This window comes from Eschrichtius robustus, chromosome 9 (genome assembly GCF_028021215.1).
Source record: "Eschrichtius robustus isolate mEscRob2 chromosome 9, mEscRob2.pri, whole genome shotgun sequence".
Classification (NCBI taxonomy): Eukaryota; Metazoa; Chordata; class Mammalia; order Artiodactyla; family Eschrichtiidae; genus Eschrichtius; species Eschrichtius robustus.
Window position 1 is genome coordinate 30,583,954 of NC_090832.1, and position 17,869 is coordinate 30,601,822.

A 17,869-nucleotide genomic window follows, 5' to 3' on the forward strand; every position below is an offset into this window, starting at 1 on the left:
ACAGGGTGCGGTGTATGAGGCTTGGAAGTGCGACCTTGGTGCTGAAGGTAATGGTGTGGCTCTGAAGGGTTTGAACAAAGGAACATCAAAATCAGATGTGTTTTCAAAATATCTGACTGACAACATCCCCATCTCACCCCCAGCATTCCTATTCCTTTGTCCTCCATGGCGCTTATCACCACCTGACATATTATTTGATTTGTGGGTTGTCAGTCTCCCCCTGCCATAATGTAAGCTCCATAAGGACAGATAGATAAGTTCCTGTCTTGCCTTAAACATTCATTAAATAAATAGCAGATGGAGCAAACTTCCTACAACTTCTCACTTTCAGACTCATGCATTTATTTGGTTGCCTTTTCTTCGAGAACCTCTTTTGGTGGAGTAGCCAACATCCTATAAAAATGAGGATTAAAAAATTTAATAAAGATTCTCCTTGTGCTTCCTTTCAGTTGGCATGAAGGAAAGCCACTTAAACACTAGTGATCCATTCTGACTTCTTTTTCAATTAAAGAGGCTTAGCATCTAGAATTATGCAAAATAGATGTCCAAGTCCAAGTGCTTTTATAAACAGGTAGAAATAGCACAATAAAATAGCTTTATTTGACAACATTTTTATTTACCACCCAAAAATAATACTTATGAAAGCTTATCTTTTCTATGAATATTTTTTTAGTTTAATGAGTTCAGGAAGAAATGTAACACAATGAATACTAAATTAGTACATCTTACAATAAGAGTGTTTTAATGGTCTATAACTTTAATTCCTTAAATTTATATTAAACTCTTTAAAACAGATGAATATTTGCATATTCAAATAATTAGTTAATTATACTTAGTAAAGTGTTAACCTGGGTAATTCAGGGGGTCCAACCAAAACCCACCAAGTTTTCCAGAATTAGGCATGCTCTCACTTGTTTCATCAATGTTTTCTTGCCAGTTGGGAAACAATTAGTTGGGTTTCACTGTGTATCATGGGTCCGAGCTGCATTGGGACCTTTATTTACTTCCTGCCTGTGATCACCACTCTTATCTCCTGACTCACTTTGAGTTGGAAAGTTCCATGCTTGATTCTATCAACCCACATCCTGCTGTCTAAAAACACAGGATGTAGCTTTCTCTTGCCGTCTCAGAGCATTTTATTCTGCTCATGTCTCTCACTCTTTGATGGCTTCCAAGACCCTCTCTTTGGTTGTATCCTTTGAAAGAATACATCTGGGCCCTCCCTGACCAGCCATGTTGACTGATCCTGGTGTCCATTGTACCTGTACCTACTAAGTTTCATTTTCCCAAGTCAAAATTTGGTAAACCACAGTGAGCTGTTCTCCATCATCACTTCAAAGCAATCTCCTATTAGTTATTGCTGTCATTGGCTTAATATTTAGGGAGGTACATGGGCTTCTATTCCTTGGGAAATATCTTGGCTGGAATGTGATCTTCAGAGTTTAAAATTCAATCCATTGTTTACTGTGACTCAGAAGCAATTACTATTCCCACCCAAAAGAAAACTCTTCTGAAATAACTATCCTTTAAAAAAAAAAAACAAATTTAGGAAAAGTTGTTATTTTTAAAAGCCAAACATTTAAACATTATTACTGAAGGACTTTAAAACATATTATATGTCTTAAATGTTGAATGAGATAATTAAGTGCTTAAATTCCATCCTGCAAACTAAAAATGATGAAAGAAAAAAAAAAAAGAAAAAGAAGAGAAAAGAGAAAAGAGAAAAAGGAAAAGATTAGGGTTAAAAGTAGAATTCCAAAAAGTAAATGAAGAGTGCTTTGTATCTTTTTTTTTTTTTTTTTTTTTTTTTATTTACTTATTTTTGGCTGTGTTGGGTCTTCGTTTCTGTGCGAGGGCTTTCTCTCTAGTTGTGGCAAGCGGGGGCCACTCTTCATCGCGGTGCGTGGGCCTCTCACTATCGCGGCCTCTCTTGTTGCGGAGCACAGGCTCCAGACGCGCAGGCTCAGTAATTGTGGCTCACGGGCCTAGTTGCTCCGCGGCATGTGGGATCTTCCCAGACCAGGGCACGAACCCGTGTCCCCCGCATTAGCAGGCAGATTCTCAACCACTGCACCACCAGGGAAGCCCCGAGTGCTTTGTATCTTAAACGATATTAAATGGCTGTGCTGATGTCACCTTTTGAAATGTCAGGAACTGTGAAAAGTCTGACACGTTTACTTGTAAGTTAACAGGTTAGTGGGTCACAGTTTTGCATATGCTGTCAGAAGACATGATACTCCTGGGTCAAAGACAAAAGACTTCATTACTCAGAGCACAGCAGGTAGCATGAATCTCATGTTCATGTTAGTTCACCTTTTGCCCTAAGTCCCATGGGAGTGATGTAGGTGGGTCTAGGTGGGTGCTGCATGCATAGTAAGCGTGTATCACAACTGAGGAATTCTAAGCTTAGGAAAACCCCAGAATTATAAGGAGTTGCTAACAAATCTACCCAACCTTTTCTAGAGGGAGCTCTTATCTTTATTATCCTAGTTAGAAAACAAATCTGCCCTCTATTCCAAAAGGATGTCTCTTTGTTCATGGCAAATTGCCTTGAAAAGATAGTATGGAACAAAAGCTGTCACAAGACTTGTAGAAATGCCATGGAGAGTTGACCTGAACAATATCCACCCCTTAATGTAGTCTTTAAAAATATAAACATTTTTAAGGACTATCACTCAACTCTATAAAACATATTGCAGAGTTCAGCAACAAACACAACCACTATTAATTCAACAAATATTTTGACCTCATAAGCAGCAAATAGTCATTATCAGCAATAAAAAGTTTGACATGTTAAGCACTGTTTTGCATGTGCCGCAATGTAAATTTGTTCCATAAGACAAGATGTTCAAGTAGTTTATATGATCTTACATCAAGGTAAAGCATTCCTATGGATGGATATAAAGTAAATAAATAATAATGACAATAGTGAAGATTTTACAATTATATAAATTTCTAGGAGTCAGTGTTTTTTTATCTTTATACAGGAAATTGAAGGGAAAAATGATTACATTAAAAATGTAAACCAGAATATGTAATGACTGTCTTATACCTTTCCTCTTTCCTTATAATTCAAATACCATCTGCTTGCTCCTCACTCTTAGCTAACTATTCTCTTATTTCACAGAGAAATAGAACCAATGACAAGAAATCTCATTTACAGCTACCAAATTTACCAACCTACTTATCCATGCCCGTCCTCTTTGTCTTCCCTCCTGTTAAACTGAATTAACTCCTCCTTTTTTTCTTCTAAGACTATTTTTCACCTCAGATTTTTCCCCTTCCAGCTTCTTCAGATTTTTTTTCTTGCAATTTTCCCCTTTCTCTATCCTGTACCATGAATACACTTCTTGCTATTGGCTTATTCTTATCAGCATGTGAAACATGCTTCAGAAAACTCTTACGAAAAACCTCCCTGGACCTCATGTCCTCCTTCAGTTGTCTCCCTATTCCCCCACTTCCTCAAAAGAGGTCTCTAAGTAGTCTTTGTCTCCACTTCCTCACTTTCCTGTCTCCTCAGCCAATCATCCTTTCCTCCCCACCACTCCACTGAGACAGCTATTGTCTAGGTCAACATTTGTAGGTACCATATAGATACAATTTCAATTCATGATCTAGATTAATATTAAGTAGACAAAATTCTACTTAAAAACACAACAATCAGCTGCCTAATTTGTGGAATGCAAACAATATCTGTCTTCCCTACCTCACAGGGTTGTTGTGAATCAAATGACATAACGCAAGTCAATATTTCTGTAAGCCACAATGCGTCACACACGTACGTATGATTTTCTAGGCTATGAATCAAAGGCATGGTTTTTGGTAGTTTTTATCTAGCCTTAGTGAAACTCAAAGAACTAGAATATAGTAGATTGTCCACAGTCATTTGTTGAACAAATAAATGCATGAACAAATGAATAAATGAAAATGCTTGGTTTGGTGGAGACTCTGGCTGGAAATGAGTGGAAGCACCCAGCTAGAGTGGTACTAAAGGACAGAGCAGGGTATAGAAAATAAAAGCAGAAAAGTCATTCCTGGAAAAAGTATATATATATATGTTCATATATATATATGGATCACTTTGCTGTACACCAGAAACGAACACAACATTGTAAAACAAGTATACTTCAATAAAAGGAAAATCATTCCTTCCATAATGACATGCAGAATCCCATCTTCCACCAAAATTATCTAAGAGCTTGAAAAACTATTAAGGCTTCATTTTGTTCAAGAAGATCCTTCTTGTCTAAGTTTGTGTTTAGCTGAGGAGCTATCTCATACAGCCACACACAAATAAAGAAAACAAATATATACATATAAAGCATGCCTTTTCTGCTTAGCCAAGACTCAAACATCAAGACTAATCAACACCATCAATTAAAATGTAAAATGTGACAAATGATAAAAATATATATTTTTTATCATCTGGAGAACCATTGCTTTAGGATACAGTTAAAATAAGCTAATGAAGACATGGAGACCCTGAGCTAGATAAACAAGAGCCAACTTTGCAAAGTAACACTTAAATTATGATGGTCTCCTCTCTAGAAAATGTTTAAATTTTGGCGACCCAGGTTATGATTTCTCCCAGATTTTGAAAGCTTTTCCACACAGTCTAATGAGGAACTTTGAGGCATGACATCAATATTAAATCAAAAATAAATGTGCTGTTTTCAGATATTTCCTTTGGGGTTGGCCGAAATCATTCTACCATGTAACAGTTTATGGGGGAAAGCAAGAAAGCTTGACTTACGTACAACGCTGCCACCAGAGTAAACAGTGCCTCAAACCAAGGAAATTTAAAGCACATGCTTTATTGTCAGGTTTAACTTGCTTTACAAACCTGAACAGCCATCCCTGTTATAAAAACCCATTTCTGCTTTGATAACTAACATTTAATCATAAAAACGAAATAAATATATTTGTGCACATAAACATATGGTAATTATAATTTTTGCCAAAGAACTCAACTTTCCAATGTCCCATATGGGAAATCATTGAGGAAGTGATGATCATGACAGAGAACCATCGTAGAGAAATGTTAACAAAGCAGTATCAGTAAAGAACTAAGACACATGCTACTTTCTCGACTAGAGATACACATATATGGACCTGAAATATAAGGTGATATTGTTTTGTCAACATATTTGTTCTTTCTACATATCTTATATACTGCCCTCCTAACTTATACTGTACAAATCTTTGGCTGAATACAGACTTGGAGCATCAAGGAGACTTGGATTCAAATCTTAAATCTGTCACTTGCTAAAAGACATGTTCTCTCGCAGGAATGTTTTGAAGATGGCGTCTGGCATTCTTGGAACTCCTGCTACCCAATCTCTTGGTTCTGACTTTATCCTATCAGGGTGCTATCAAGTTGAATGGCTGTTGGTGGTGTAATTGTCTTTGGCCATTAGGCTGTAAGCTGTGTAAGGGCAGGAAGCCTGTCTATCTTGCGCAACACCATGTCCTCAACATCTGTATAATCCCTGGCTCTTTCTAGACACTTACTTGTTGAATGAATTAATGGATGAATGAGTGACACATAGCACTGCTTCTCAGCCTTTTCATTCCTTCCAAGCCCACTTAAAATCATCTTTACATGAATTTTTTTCTATACTGACATTTCCACTGTATTTTATTGTTCCAAATTACTTGGAGCTCGTTCTTGGATTATCGATTTGGACCCTTGGTCCTATCCATGTTAATCATCCTACTTGAGTAGGAAAATCAGGTTTAATAAACTTATTTCCTATTGACCTTGAAAATAAGGGGCAGAGCATTTAAAATGACATGCAAAAAAAAAAAAAATCATTTCACTAGCAAGTCAGGAAAAAAAACTGAAAAAAGATAGTATTTTACTCCCAGACATTTTCAAAGTTCTTCTTCTTGAATTTAATGTCAATCTCCAGTGTTGCTGAGGATGTGAAGAAATAACATCTTGATCCACCCTGGATGGAGTCCATGAGTGTGATAATTATGGTAAGCAACTCTGTAATCTCTACTAAAAGCCTTACCAATGTTCACCCTCTTTACCCAGCAATGTCACTTCCTTGAATTATCCTAAGAAAATAATCAGAGATGCACCAAAGACTTCTGTGTGGGGATGTTATATGTAAGAGTGTTAATTGAAAATAAAGTAAAAGTATAATAACATGGGGGGGTTGACTTAGTACAATGGAATGCCAGGCATTTATCAAAATTCATGTTACAGAGGGATAATTATACCCGAAAATTATCAAAGAGAAAAAAAATCACAAAGAAACAGGTTAAGTGAAAATTACCCTAATTATAAATATACATTTGTATAGAAATGTACATATTTTAAATAATATATTTATATTTTATTCATTATTCATACATATGTATATAAAAAGACTAGAATAAAATATACTATATGTTAGATTTTATGAGGTTATGCTGCAGTAACAAATAATCCTAAAATTTAGTGGCATAACAATAAAGGTGGGACTTCCCTGGTGGTCCAGTGGTTAAGACTTAGCCTTCCAATGCAGGGGGTGCAGGTTCGATGCCTGGTCAGGGAGCTAAGATCCCACATGCCTCGCAGCCAAAAAACCAAAACATAAAACAGAAGCAATATTGTAACAAATTCAATAAAGACTAAAAATAAGGTCTACATTAAAAAAAATGTTTTTTAAACAATAAAGGTTAAATTTCATGCCAGCAGAGAGTCAGTATAGCTCTCCTTCATGTGTCCTCTTTGTCCTACTATTTATTCTTAAAGAACATCCCTTCTTTAGTACTTTGTTTTTCTCGTGGCAGAGAGAAAAGGGCCAAGGAGAAACCATGTGATAATTTTAAAGATTGTACCTAGAAGTAGCTCATATTTCATTGGCCAAAACAAGCCCTATGGACAAGACTGGCTTCACTGAGGCCAGAGGAATAATCTCTCTCAAAGACCCTGCACATCACATGGGAAAGCAGTGAACGTTAGAAAAAAATATATAATTTACCACAATAACCATTGCCTCCTGGTGGTGATAATAGGGGTAGTTTTTGTTTTCTTCTTCATACTCCTATATATGTTTTTTTTTTCAAAAATGGACTCATGTGTTACTTTTAAAAGCAGAAAATAAGTCACACACAGAAAGAAATCTGTTGTATCATACCACCTCCCACTTCACTGCCTCCTGATTGAGTTATATACCGTCATCTGTGGTCAAGTGAGTTCTGATGTATTATTGGCTATGGGTGTTGATCTGGTTGGTCTGCCATTCTTTCTCAATGAGTCATATGTAGACTTCCTTTCAACACATTATGGCCCTATAAAATATATCTATAAACAATATCAATTACAGTACTGAAGAGTGACTATTGGTATGGTATGTAACCCAGTGGTCCTCAGCCAGAAACAATCCTGCCCCCCAGAGGATATTTGGCAATGTCAGAAGACATTTTTGGTTGCCACAACTTGGTGGGGTCAGGGGGAGGGTGGTCTTCTGGCATCTAGTGGGTAGTGGCGAGGGATGTTGCTAAGGGAAGTCCCCTTCACCCCCCCACACAAAAAAATTATCTGGCTCAAAATGTTAATAAGTACCAAGATTGAGAAACCTTGTGATCCCATGATTCATACTTAAAGGGAGGACTGGGAACCTTGCAAGTGCTTTGATATGTAAGTCTTACAGCTCAGCCTTCAGACATGGATGGTGGTTTCTTATGGGTTGACAATCACATAAATGTAAACTATGATTGATGATAGTGCTGTGAATCAGGTTTATTGACCAATCAACATACACATTCATGTATCTTACCATCAGAACTTATGGTCTAAATTAATATTTACAATAACTTCAAAATAATGTCTGGGTGATGACTGTGAGCCTGAGTCTTGGGAGAAATTGTTCTGGTATTTTGCACAGGAAATTGTTGCTGACTTGAGGAGGAGTATTTGGAAAAAAAGCAAGGAATGTTGTGATGGTTTGTCAGTCATGAGTAACTTTAACTCCTACAGTTATTACCATCATTTGTGTACATGTCTGTCACTTTACCTTCATCTGTTATGTATTTGGGAGATGAAGGAGAACAAGAGTGACATCACCACAATATTCAGAAATATCTTGTAACATTTGTCTTACATATTCTGTTGTCAAGGGTTATTAATTGACTACAATCTTTTTTTTTTGGGGGGGGGCGGGATTTAAAAAACTGTTTATTGCTCTGTGACTTCGTCTGGAAGCTGTTAACAAGACCCATGACAGCCAAGGGCCAGGTGTGCATCTAGATCAGCTAGATTCACGTGTCCACCTCCTGATCCATACAAACTTGGCACTCAGGGGCCCTGTGCAGTCAAAGGCAGGCTTCCTGGCAAATTGGTTAAATCCCAACAAGGAGAAATGATGTTGCAGATCATTTCCACCTCCCCAAATCCCATGTTCTAGATAATAAAGGAAAACGCCACAAGTACTGCTCCAAAATAAAACCGGCCTCGGTCCCTTATGTCTGACAGAGGAGCCAGGAGCACCGAGGCTCTGCAGAAGCCAGGAACCCAGCACCGGAAGGCACCCGTCCCTCCCTCACTGTTCAGTGACCTCCCCAAAGGAGTCCCCAGCCCCAAGGGTGCACTCCGGCCACACTGCAGGAAGACCAAGGCAGGGAGCCAAGGCTAAGGGAGCCCAGGGTTTCCAATCGGAGCTGTAGTTGGTCCTGCTGGGTATGGCGGAGCCCCAACAGCTGTGGCCCTCACAGACTCTTCTGGAAGACCCGGTGCAGGCTCTGGGCCAGGACGTCAGTCTCCTCATAGCCCTCACAGCTTTGCTGCCAGCTCTCTGGCACCTGTTCCATACCATAGTAGGTGCCAGCAATGGCCCCAGCCGTGGTGGCAATGGTGTCTGTGTCCCCACCAAGTGAGATGGAATAGATGAGAGTCCTTTGGAGGCTGTTGAAGGCAGAGGGGATCTTGGAGTCGGGCTCCATGCAGCGCAGGAAGCAGTAGATGGCGGTGGGCACAGATTCAAAGGCAGTGATGCCATTCCCTAGCTGGGACACCACCTCCTCTCTGGTCACTGAGTTCTGCTCTAGAAGCTCCCCAGTCTTCTTCAGTTGGCTAGAGTATGACGCTCCTCCATGCCCAACTCCCGGGCATCTGACACGGACTGGGCATCACTCTCCAGCTCCTCCATGTGGCCCAGGAGTTGTTCAAGGAAGTGCTCACTGGACGACTCACCCTGCACAGCCAGGTGCACAGCCAGGGCCTGCAGGATGGCACCCCTCTAACCCAGGGAGGAGGCGTGCGTCAGCTGGGCCGAGAGCCGGGCAAGCTTCTGCACATCCTGGACGCTGCTATAGGCCAGGGAGATGCCGCCCCCCCCCCCCCCCCTCATGGCGCCCCCGTTGCCGTTGGAGCCTTTGCCATTAAACTGGGCCAGGACGGCTCAAAGCCATCACGGCACTTGGGGCTCAGGAGCTTCCTGAAGACGGTGATCACTCCAGCACCATAACCCCCGTCAGGGTCTTTCTTGTGCTCCTGAGCAAACCTGTGAGCCATGTCCACCTCGTCGAAGGCCTCCTTGGCCAGCAGGGACTGCACCAGCGCCCTGGCCACGGCCGTGTCGTCAGTCACTCCTTCCTCCCTAGTATGTGTATCAGCACTGCCGTCCCTGCAACACCTCCCATCACATCACAGTGTTTAAGCTTGCCTTTCAACTAAACGATGGGCTTCTAAAAACAAAGCAAAGAGAGACTGCTTACATCTATCTTTGTAACCAAGAGATTTACATAATGTCCAGTTCATGGCAGGTGTCAATCAACAGTAATGTGTTAATGAATTCCCCCAGTGACCAGGTTTAATTATAGAGAGGGAAGAAGATATTAGGGCTATTTTTATATTAAGGGATGAATAACTAGCTTTTCAAAAGAGCACATAGGCTGACTCAAAGGAATGACTATCTGGTGGTGACATTGTGCTAGGGAGACAGTAGAATAGAAGAGATATTTTGAGGCAAGAGAGGCTTCCTAGGTTCCTCAATTCATTACTCAACGGCAATGACCTACTCCAACATGACCAGGTCCTGCTGTGCTCTAAAGAAAGAAAGTACATCTAGGACATGGTCCTTGACGATGTGAGTTCTTCAAACTGAAAAGTATTTTTCTTAAAATTATTGCTGATGAAATTCTAACACATGTTGCAATCACATGGCTGAAAAAATATTTGACCACGTGTTAACAATACCAGTTTGATTTAAGAAATTATTATTGATACTTTTACCATACACCTGTAGCTATAGAACCTAATTACCAAACATAGTGTGAGAATTCTTCTAAATTTCAGTTTATTAAGTTATAGTTTTAAAAATACTATAAAATATTGATTGTCCCTTTCATTTTTTTTCAGGTCCAACATTCCTTTAACTCCCCAAAAATACATATTCTGGCAATAATTTCTATCTTTGTCCCTTGTTGCTCTTAGATCTTAATGGCTACGCTGTATGCTTGGAGTTCTTGGTAGTATTCGATTTAGTGTTTTATTATACTCTTCCTTCTATTGATCACTAATACTTTCTTATATATGCCATATCTCCCAATGAAAGTTCCTTGAGAGAGGGGTTGAGTTGCAGACAGCCATTCTTAATTTACAAATGGGTTGTATTCCCAAAGTCATACATGTTTTCAACATATATTTATTGATCACCTATTCCCATGCCAGACTCTGTGTTAAATGTAGGGAATAAACACAGCCTACTCAATCGGAAGTTGATTTTTTTAAAATTTAGAATGCATTATTCCACAGAAGCGGTACTTTTAAAGGAGGTTAGCTTCCCAGATGAACCCCACAAATCAATTTATATATCATATAGTTCTATTATTTTTATTCTTTGTTCCCAGTTCCCAATCCTATACTGCAAAAGTACTAACTTCCCAGTACTAACTTCATTCTCTCCAATAAGAATAAAATTTAAGTTGTGGCACACAAGAATATTTTCCACAAATGGCAGCAAACAAATAGTATTTCAATACTGCAATGAACAAAACAGGAGCTGAGCCTCGGCCCAGCTCCTAGGGTAGATCTCAACCACTTGAAGTCCCTGAGCATGTGACTTTCTCCTGACTGTTCCTATGGAGTCAAAAGTGTAGCCAGACTGAAGGGAAAGATCCTTACCCTGTTTGAAAGAGAGGGGTTTTTTTTGTCTCTCTGCCACTGGAAGTGACCCAGGAAGGGATAGTCCTGACTACCCCTGGCTGTTCTCTCACACCCGGGAGAGGAAACAGCCCGGATGGTCCCAGGCAGAGCGTGACAGTGCAAAGAACTCTGGCCCCAATGCCGTCTCCAAGTTACTAAACTAGCCAGACCTGAAGTCTCACTTACTTCTGGGATTTCTAGGATGTAATATTATAATTTTCTTTTATCTGAAACCAGTTTATGTCAGGTTTGTATTACTTGCAGCCAAAACAATTCTAAACCCAGTATCAAACATTTTGGATTAGAGAACACTGTAATCTTCTATTCCTCTTATTCTAATCCTAGCAAAGAGTCCATCTATCATTTCCTAGACCTGATTTTTCTGAGGTGTACTGGACAGATATCCCTTGCTCATAGAGGAACAATTTTTTGTTATGATTAGAGTCCTCAGTGCCTCACTATTTTCCCAAACCAGAAAAAAAAAAAAAAAAATCTTCAGTTACCAAAGGAAGAAAATGGCAGGAAGCCCCAAAACAAGCTATTTTTCTTTTTCCACTTCAAATGATGCTCAAATCTTAGCCAGTTTCTTTTCAACAGTTCACCACCACCTCTAAAAATCTATGTGTGTGCTGCATTGGTAGCTGCCCTGAATTCCAAATTACCCTGCACACCCGTTCCTAATCATGGAGATCTTGATTGGAACTAAATTTGTTCTCTGTACAGAAATCACTCATGTTCCAAGAGCAGTTTCTCCTCTGGTCAAATTAGCTGTGTAAATATTACGAATAAAAATATATGTAGGGGCAAGTGGATTACAAAAAGGCATTTCCTTATAAATGATCCATGTGACCCCAAATTAGAATGTGTCTTAAAAATAGGGAGAGCCTGGGAAAGATTAGTAGACCAAAACAAATGGTGCCCATAAACTGCCCCAGACTTGTAGACCAAATTCTCAACAATGTAAAGCTTGAAAAAAAAAAAAGGGAAGAAACATGGGAAAGAGGGAGAGAGGAAAGTTTTAGGTATAATACTTTTAAATCCTAAAATACAAGCTGGATTTTGAAAAACAAGGCTGAGATAGATTGGGCAGTATGTGTAGATTGAGGCTTTCTTTGGCTTTTTCCAAATTTCTGTCTTTAAGATGTTTCCATCCTATTGAAAATGATTTAATTCATCCTTTCAGAATTTTTTAAAACAAATCACATATTTAAATTTGTATAGTACTTAGAAAGGGAATAAACAAAACACACCCAACATCTTTTATTATTATATAAAGCCTGGAGAGGTTCTGTCTTCTCCTATGAAGAGTGTGGTGCTGTCTTCTCTTATGAAGATAATCAACCACATCATACAAGGCTTAAGGGCATAAAAATACACATTTGTAACACCATAACATTCTGCTGCTTTCCTTGGGAAAATCATATTTATCCTTGAACATCACATCTTAATACAGGGGGAAAGGTCAGCAGCAGAATATTGTTACTCATATTCTCTTGTCTCCTTCTATTATACCATTCGCTTGGAATTTGTTCATTTGATCTTCATCTGAGAAGCAGAAGTAAACAAATCTTGCTAACTGTTCAGTCTGTTTCAAAACCAGCTAGCACTGCTTATCCAGTGCTGGAATCTTAGGTAACGATGATTATACTTTGATGCCATAATGTTCAGGAATCCTGTGGGCCAAAGGAAAAATATATATACATATATAATTTTGCCAGAAAAAGTTTCTTCTTGGAAAATTACCAAACATATGCCTTATTCCATTTGTATATTTTTAAAATAAAACTACTACCATGAACGGTAGTTAATGAGTGACAAGTGGTGAGTTGACTGTGGTTCAGAATGAACCATCTTATTAGAAAAAATATAGATACAAATTATACTTCAACACATACCCGAAATAGTTTCTAAATCCATACATCTAGTCCCCTGGGTTTAACTCTTACGCAAATCAATAGCTGAGTTTCTCGATTATCACATAATAATATCATGCTAGTTCAAATTTAAATATTAATTACTGAAATATGCATCCTACAAAATTAGATACTGTTAAAAATTACTCTTCTTATGAAACTGCTTGAAAAGGAAGGGCTCTGTGTGTGTATGTGTGTTTGCTTTTCAAAAAGATGAGGTATCTATTAGATAAGTGTGAAAAGGAAAGATATTCCTTCTTGGCCATATTACATAATGTCTTCATTTTTCTTTTTATTTAAGTATTTTATTTAAACATTTAAATTCAAGTCTAAATTCATCTGCCTTCATGTCAAACGTACTACCACTCTCCCACTAATCCAATGGGTTTCCCACTAATCCCAAACAATCCCCTTCCCTCCAGACCAGTCTTTTAATTTATCCTTCCAGATGCCTCGCTCAGTTCTGCCATTCTTATTATTATGACTTTGTTCCTCCTTGTGAAAAGCTGCAACATTTAGGACCACCCCACCACCACTTCTGTTTTACTTGTCCTGATTCTTTGCATTTTAACTGCCTCTTCTTATATAAACAACTTTTTGGCAATCAAGCCTAACTGATATATCTCTCATGTCTTCATTACCAAACCACACATAAAGTCATCCCTGGCAATTCAACTCTTAATTGTTCTGATTCACTAACATTAGTGCTTTTTTCCTAACCACACTGTAGACCTACAGAGAGCAAATAATTTGATCCTCTCATAACATAGCAACTTGAGCTACCGTACCTTGTACATTGATTGATTTTTCATAACTATATTTTCTGAAAATTCTAGCTACAGAAACTTGTCCCACAATATACTTCAATGGAAAAAAACAAGTAGCAAAATAGGATATATATTTTAATTCGTGTTAAAAAATGGTATATTTTTACATTTCCATAGGCTGGAAAAGTTCTAGGAAGATACTAGACCCCCAAACTTCACAGTAACTACCTCTGAAGAATAAATAAGTAAGCAGGACTTTGGCAAGATGGCGAGAAGTGATGGGAGCTATAAGAGACTTTAATTTTCCTTTGAAAAAATATTATAATGTTTGTTTTTATTTTATAGAATGAACATTATTATTTTCATAATTTCAAAGCTAGCAAAAAAGGACAGAATTAATGGGTATTGTATGATTAACTTCCATTTTTATGAATACTCCATGTTTCTAGAGGAGCTGCTCAGCAATTCTAAATCACAAGGTCTGATCTTTCCCCCAGGAGACCTCTGGGCGTGGCAGTTCAGCCAGTTCAGCCACAGCTAATACATACGCACTGAAAAGCTCACCGGATCATAGCAAACTGTTCCCTCTTTGAAGAAAAAGTACCATATGGAGATAAATGTATTGATGATTCATAAATTTGTATAACTTCTCTGTTTGTTTGAATCAATACCTTGTAATGCAGGGGAATATAGACATTGATCAGTGATACTTCCTTCAACTGGTAATTTTTTTTTTTTTTGCATTTCTTTTTAACTTATGTCTCATTAAATGTGTTTGTTGTTTACAGCATTGTCTTTTTGATTTCCAGCTTACTTCCTGAAGAGCAGACCCTGTGACTCAGATTTGGGTGCAGCTGGTTTATTTGGGAAAGTGAGGCCAGGAAACTTACATGAGAAAATCAGAGACGTGAGATGGGAGAAAAGTCAGTGAAGTTTGTGCAAATAGTCAAATAACCCCAGTAGAAAACTGGGGCTCAGTTGCCCTGAAGATGCTCTGAGAAATATTTTCCTTGGGGCTGGGGAGGCTGGAAGATTTGTACAATGATTTCATGCTTTTTTTGTTTATTTTTATTTATATATATATATATATATTTTTTTTTTTTTTTGACGTGGACCATTTTTTAAAGTCTTTATTGAATTTGTTACAATACAACTTCTGTTTTATGTTCTGGTTTTTTGGCCATAAGGCATGTGGGATCTTAGCTCCCCGACCAAGGATAGACCCTCACCCCCTGCATTGGAAAGCAAAGTCTTAACCACTGGACCGCCAGGGAAGTCTGTGGTAATTTTTTTTTTTAACATCCTGATTGGAGTATAATTGCTTTACAATGTTGTGCTAGTTTCTGCTGTATAACATAGTGAATCAGCTCTATGTATACATATATCCCAATACCCCCTCCCTCTTGCGTCTCCCTCCCACCCTCCCTATCCCACTCTTCTAGGAGGTCACAAAGCACCAAGCTGATCTCCCTGTGCTATGCAGTTGCTTCCCACTAGCTATCTATTTTACATTTGGTAGTGTATATATGTCTATGCCACTCTCTCACTTCATCCCAGCTTACCCTTCCTCCTCCCCATGTCCTCAAGTCCATTCTCTACGTCTGTGTCTTTATTCCTGTCCTGCCACTAGGTTCATCAGAACCATTTTTTTATAGATTCCATATATATGTGTTAGCATACAGTATTTGTTTTTCTCTTTCTGACTTACTTCATTCCGTATGACAGACTCTAGGTCTAGCCACCTCACTACCAACAACTCAATTTCGTTTCTTTTTATGGCTGAATAATATTCCATTGTATATATGTGCCACATCTTCTTTATCCATTCATCTGTTGATGGACACCTGGGTTGCTTCCATGTCCTGGCTATTGTAAATAGTGCTGCAATGAACATTGTGGTACATGTGTCTTTTTGAATTATGGTTTTCTCAGGGTATATGCCCAGTAGTGGGATTGCTGGGTCATATGGTAGTTCCATTTTTAGTTTTTTAAGGAACCTCCATACTGTTCTCCATAGTGACTGTATCAATTTACATTCCCACCTATAGTGCAAGAGGGTTCCCTTTTCTCCATACCCTCTCCAGCATTTATTGTTTGTAGATTTTTTGATGATGGCCATTCTGACCGGTATGAGGTGATACCTCATTGTGGTTTTGATTTGCATTTCTCTAATGATTAGTGATGTTGAGCATTCTTTCATGTATTTGTTGGCAATCTGTATATCTTCTTTGGAAAAATGTCTGTGTAGGTCTTTTGCCATTTTTGGATTTGTTTGTTTTTTTGATATTGAGCTGCATGAGCTCCTTGTGTATTTTGGAGATTAATCCTTTGTCAGTTGCTTCATTTGCAACTATTTTCTCCCATTCTGAGGATTGTCTTTTCATCTTGTTTATGGTTTCCTTTGCTGTGCAAAAGTGTTTAAGTTTCATTAGGTCCCATTTGTTTATTTTTGTTTTTATTTCCATTTCTCTAGGAGATGGGTCAAAAAGATCTTGCTGTGATTTATGTCATAGAGCATTCTGCCTATGTTTTCCTCTAAGAGTTCTATACTGTCTGGCCTTACATTTAGGTCTTTAATCCATTTTGAGTTTATATTTGTGTATGGTGTTAGGAAGTATTCTAATCTCATTCTTTTACATGTAGCTTTCCCAGCACCACCTATTGAAGAGGATGTCTTTTCTCCAATGTATATTTTTGCCTCCTTTATCAAAGATAAGGTGACCATATGTGCGTGGGTTTACCTCTGGGCTTTCTATCCTGTCCCATTGATCTATATTTCTGTTTTTGTGCCAGTATAATACTGTCTTGATTACTGTAGCTTTGTAGTATAGTCTGAAGCCAGGGACCCTGATTCCTCCAGCTCTGTTTTTCTTTCTCAAGATTGCTTTGGCTATTCCAGGTCTTTTATGTTTCCATACAAATTGTGAAATTTTTTGTTCTAGTTCTGTGAAAACTGCCATTGGTAGTTTGATAGGGATTGCATTGAATCTGTAGATTGCTTTGGGTAGTATAGTCATTTTCACAATGTTAATTCTTCCAATCTAAGAACATGGTATATCTCTCCAGCTGTTTGTATCATCTTTAATTCTTTCATCAGTGTCTTATAGTTTTCTGCATACAGGTCTTTTGTCTCCTTAGGTAGGTTTACTCCTAAGTATTTTATTCTTTTTGTTGCAGTAGTAAATGGGAATGTTTCCTTAATTTCTCTTTCAGATTTTTCATCATTAGTGTATAGGAATGCAAGAGACTTCTGTGCATTAATTTTGTATCCTGTTACTTTACCAAATTCATTGATTAGCTCTAGTAGTTTTCTGGTAGCATCTTTAGGATTCTCTATGTATAGTATCATGTCATCTGCAAACAGTGACAGCTTTACTTCTTCTTTTCTGATTTGGATTCCTTTTATTTCTTTTTCTTCTCTGATTGTTGTGGCTAAAACTTCCAAATCTATGTTGAATAATAGTGGTGAGAGTGGGCATCCGTGTCTTGTTCCTGATTTTAGAGGAAATGGTTTCAATTTTTCACCATCGAGAACGATGTTGGCTGTGGGTTTATCATATATGGCCTTTATTATGTTGGGGTAAGTTCCCTCTATGCCTACTTTCTGGAGAGTTTTTAATCATAAATGGGTGTTGAATTTTGTCAAAAGCTTTTTCTGCATCTATTGAGATTATCCCATGGTTTTTAACCTTCAATTTTTTAATATGGTGTATCACATTGATTGATTTGTGAATATTGAAGAATCCTTGCGTTCCTGGGATAAACCCCACTTGATCATGGTGTATGATCCTTTTAATATGCTGTAGGATTCTGCTTGCTCATAGTTTTTGAGGATTTTTGCATCTATGTTCAACAGTGATATTGGCCTGTCATTCTCTTTTCTTGTGACATCTTTGTCTGGTTTTGGTATCAGGGTGATGGTGGCCTCGTAGAAGGAGTTTGGGAGTGTTCCTCCCTCTGTTATATTTTGGAAGAGTTTGAGAAAGATAGGTGTTAGCTCTTCTCTAAATGTTTGATAGAATTCGCCTGTGAAGCAATCTGGTCCTGGGCTT

General features: G+C 38.3%; 1 pseudogene; it reads right to left on the minus strand.

Moving 5' to 3' along the window:
* Positions 1-6,728: 6,728 nt before the first annotated feature.
* Positions 6,729-13,058, minus strand: LOC137769104 (ADP-ribosylhydrolase ARH3 pseudogene; annotated as a pseudogene).
* Between the last annotated feature and the right edge of the window lie 4,811 nt (positions 13,059-17,869).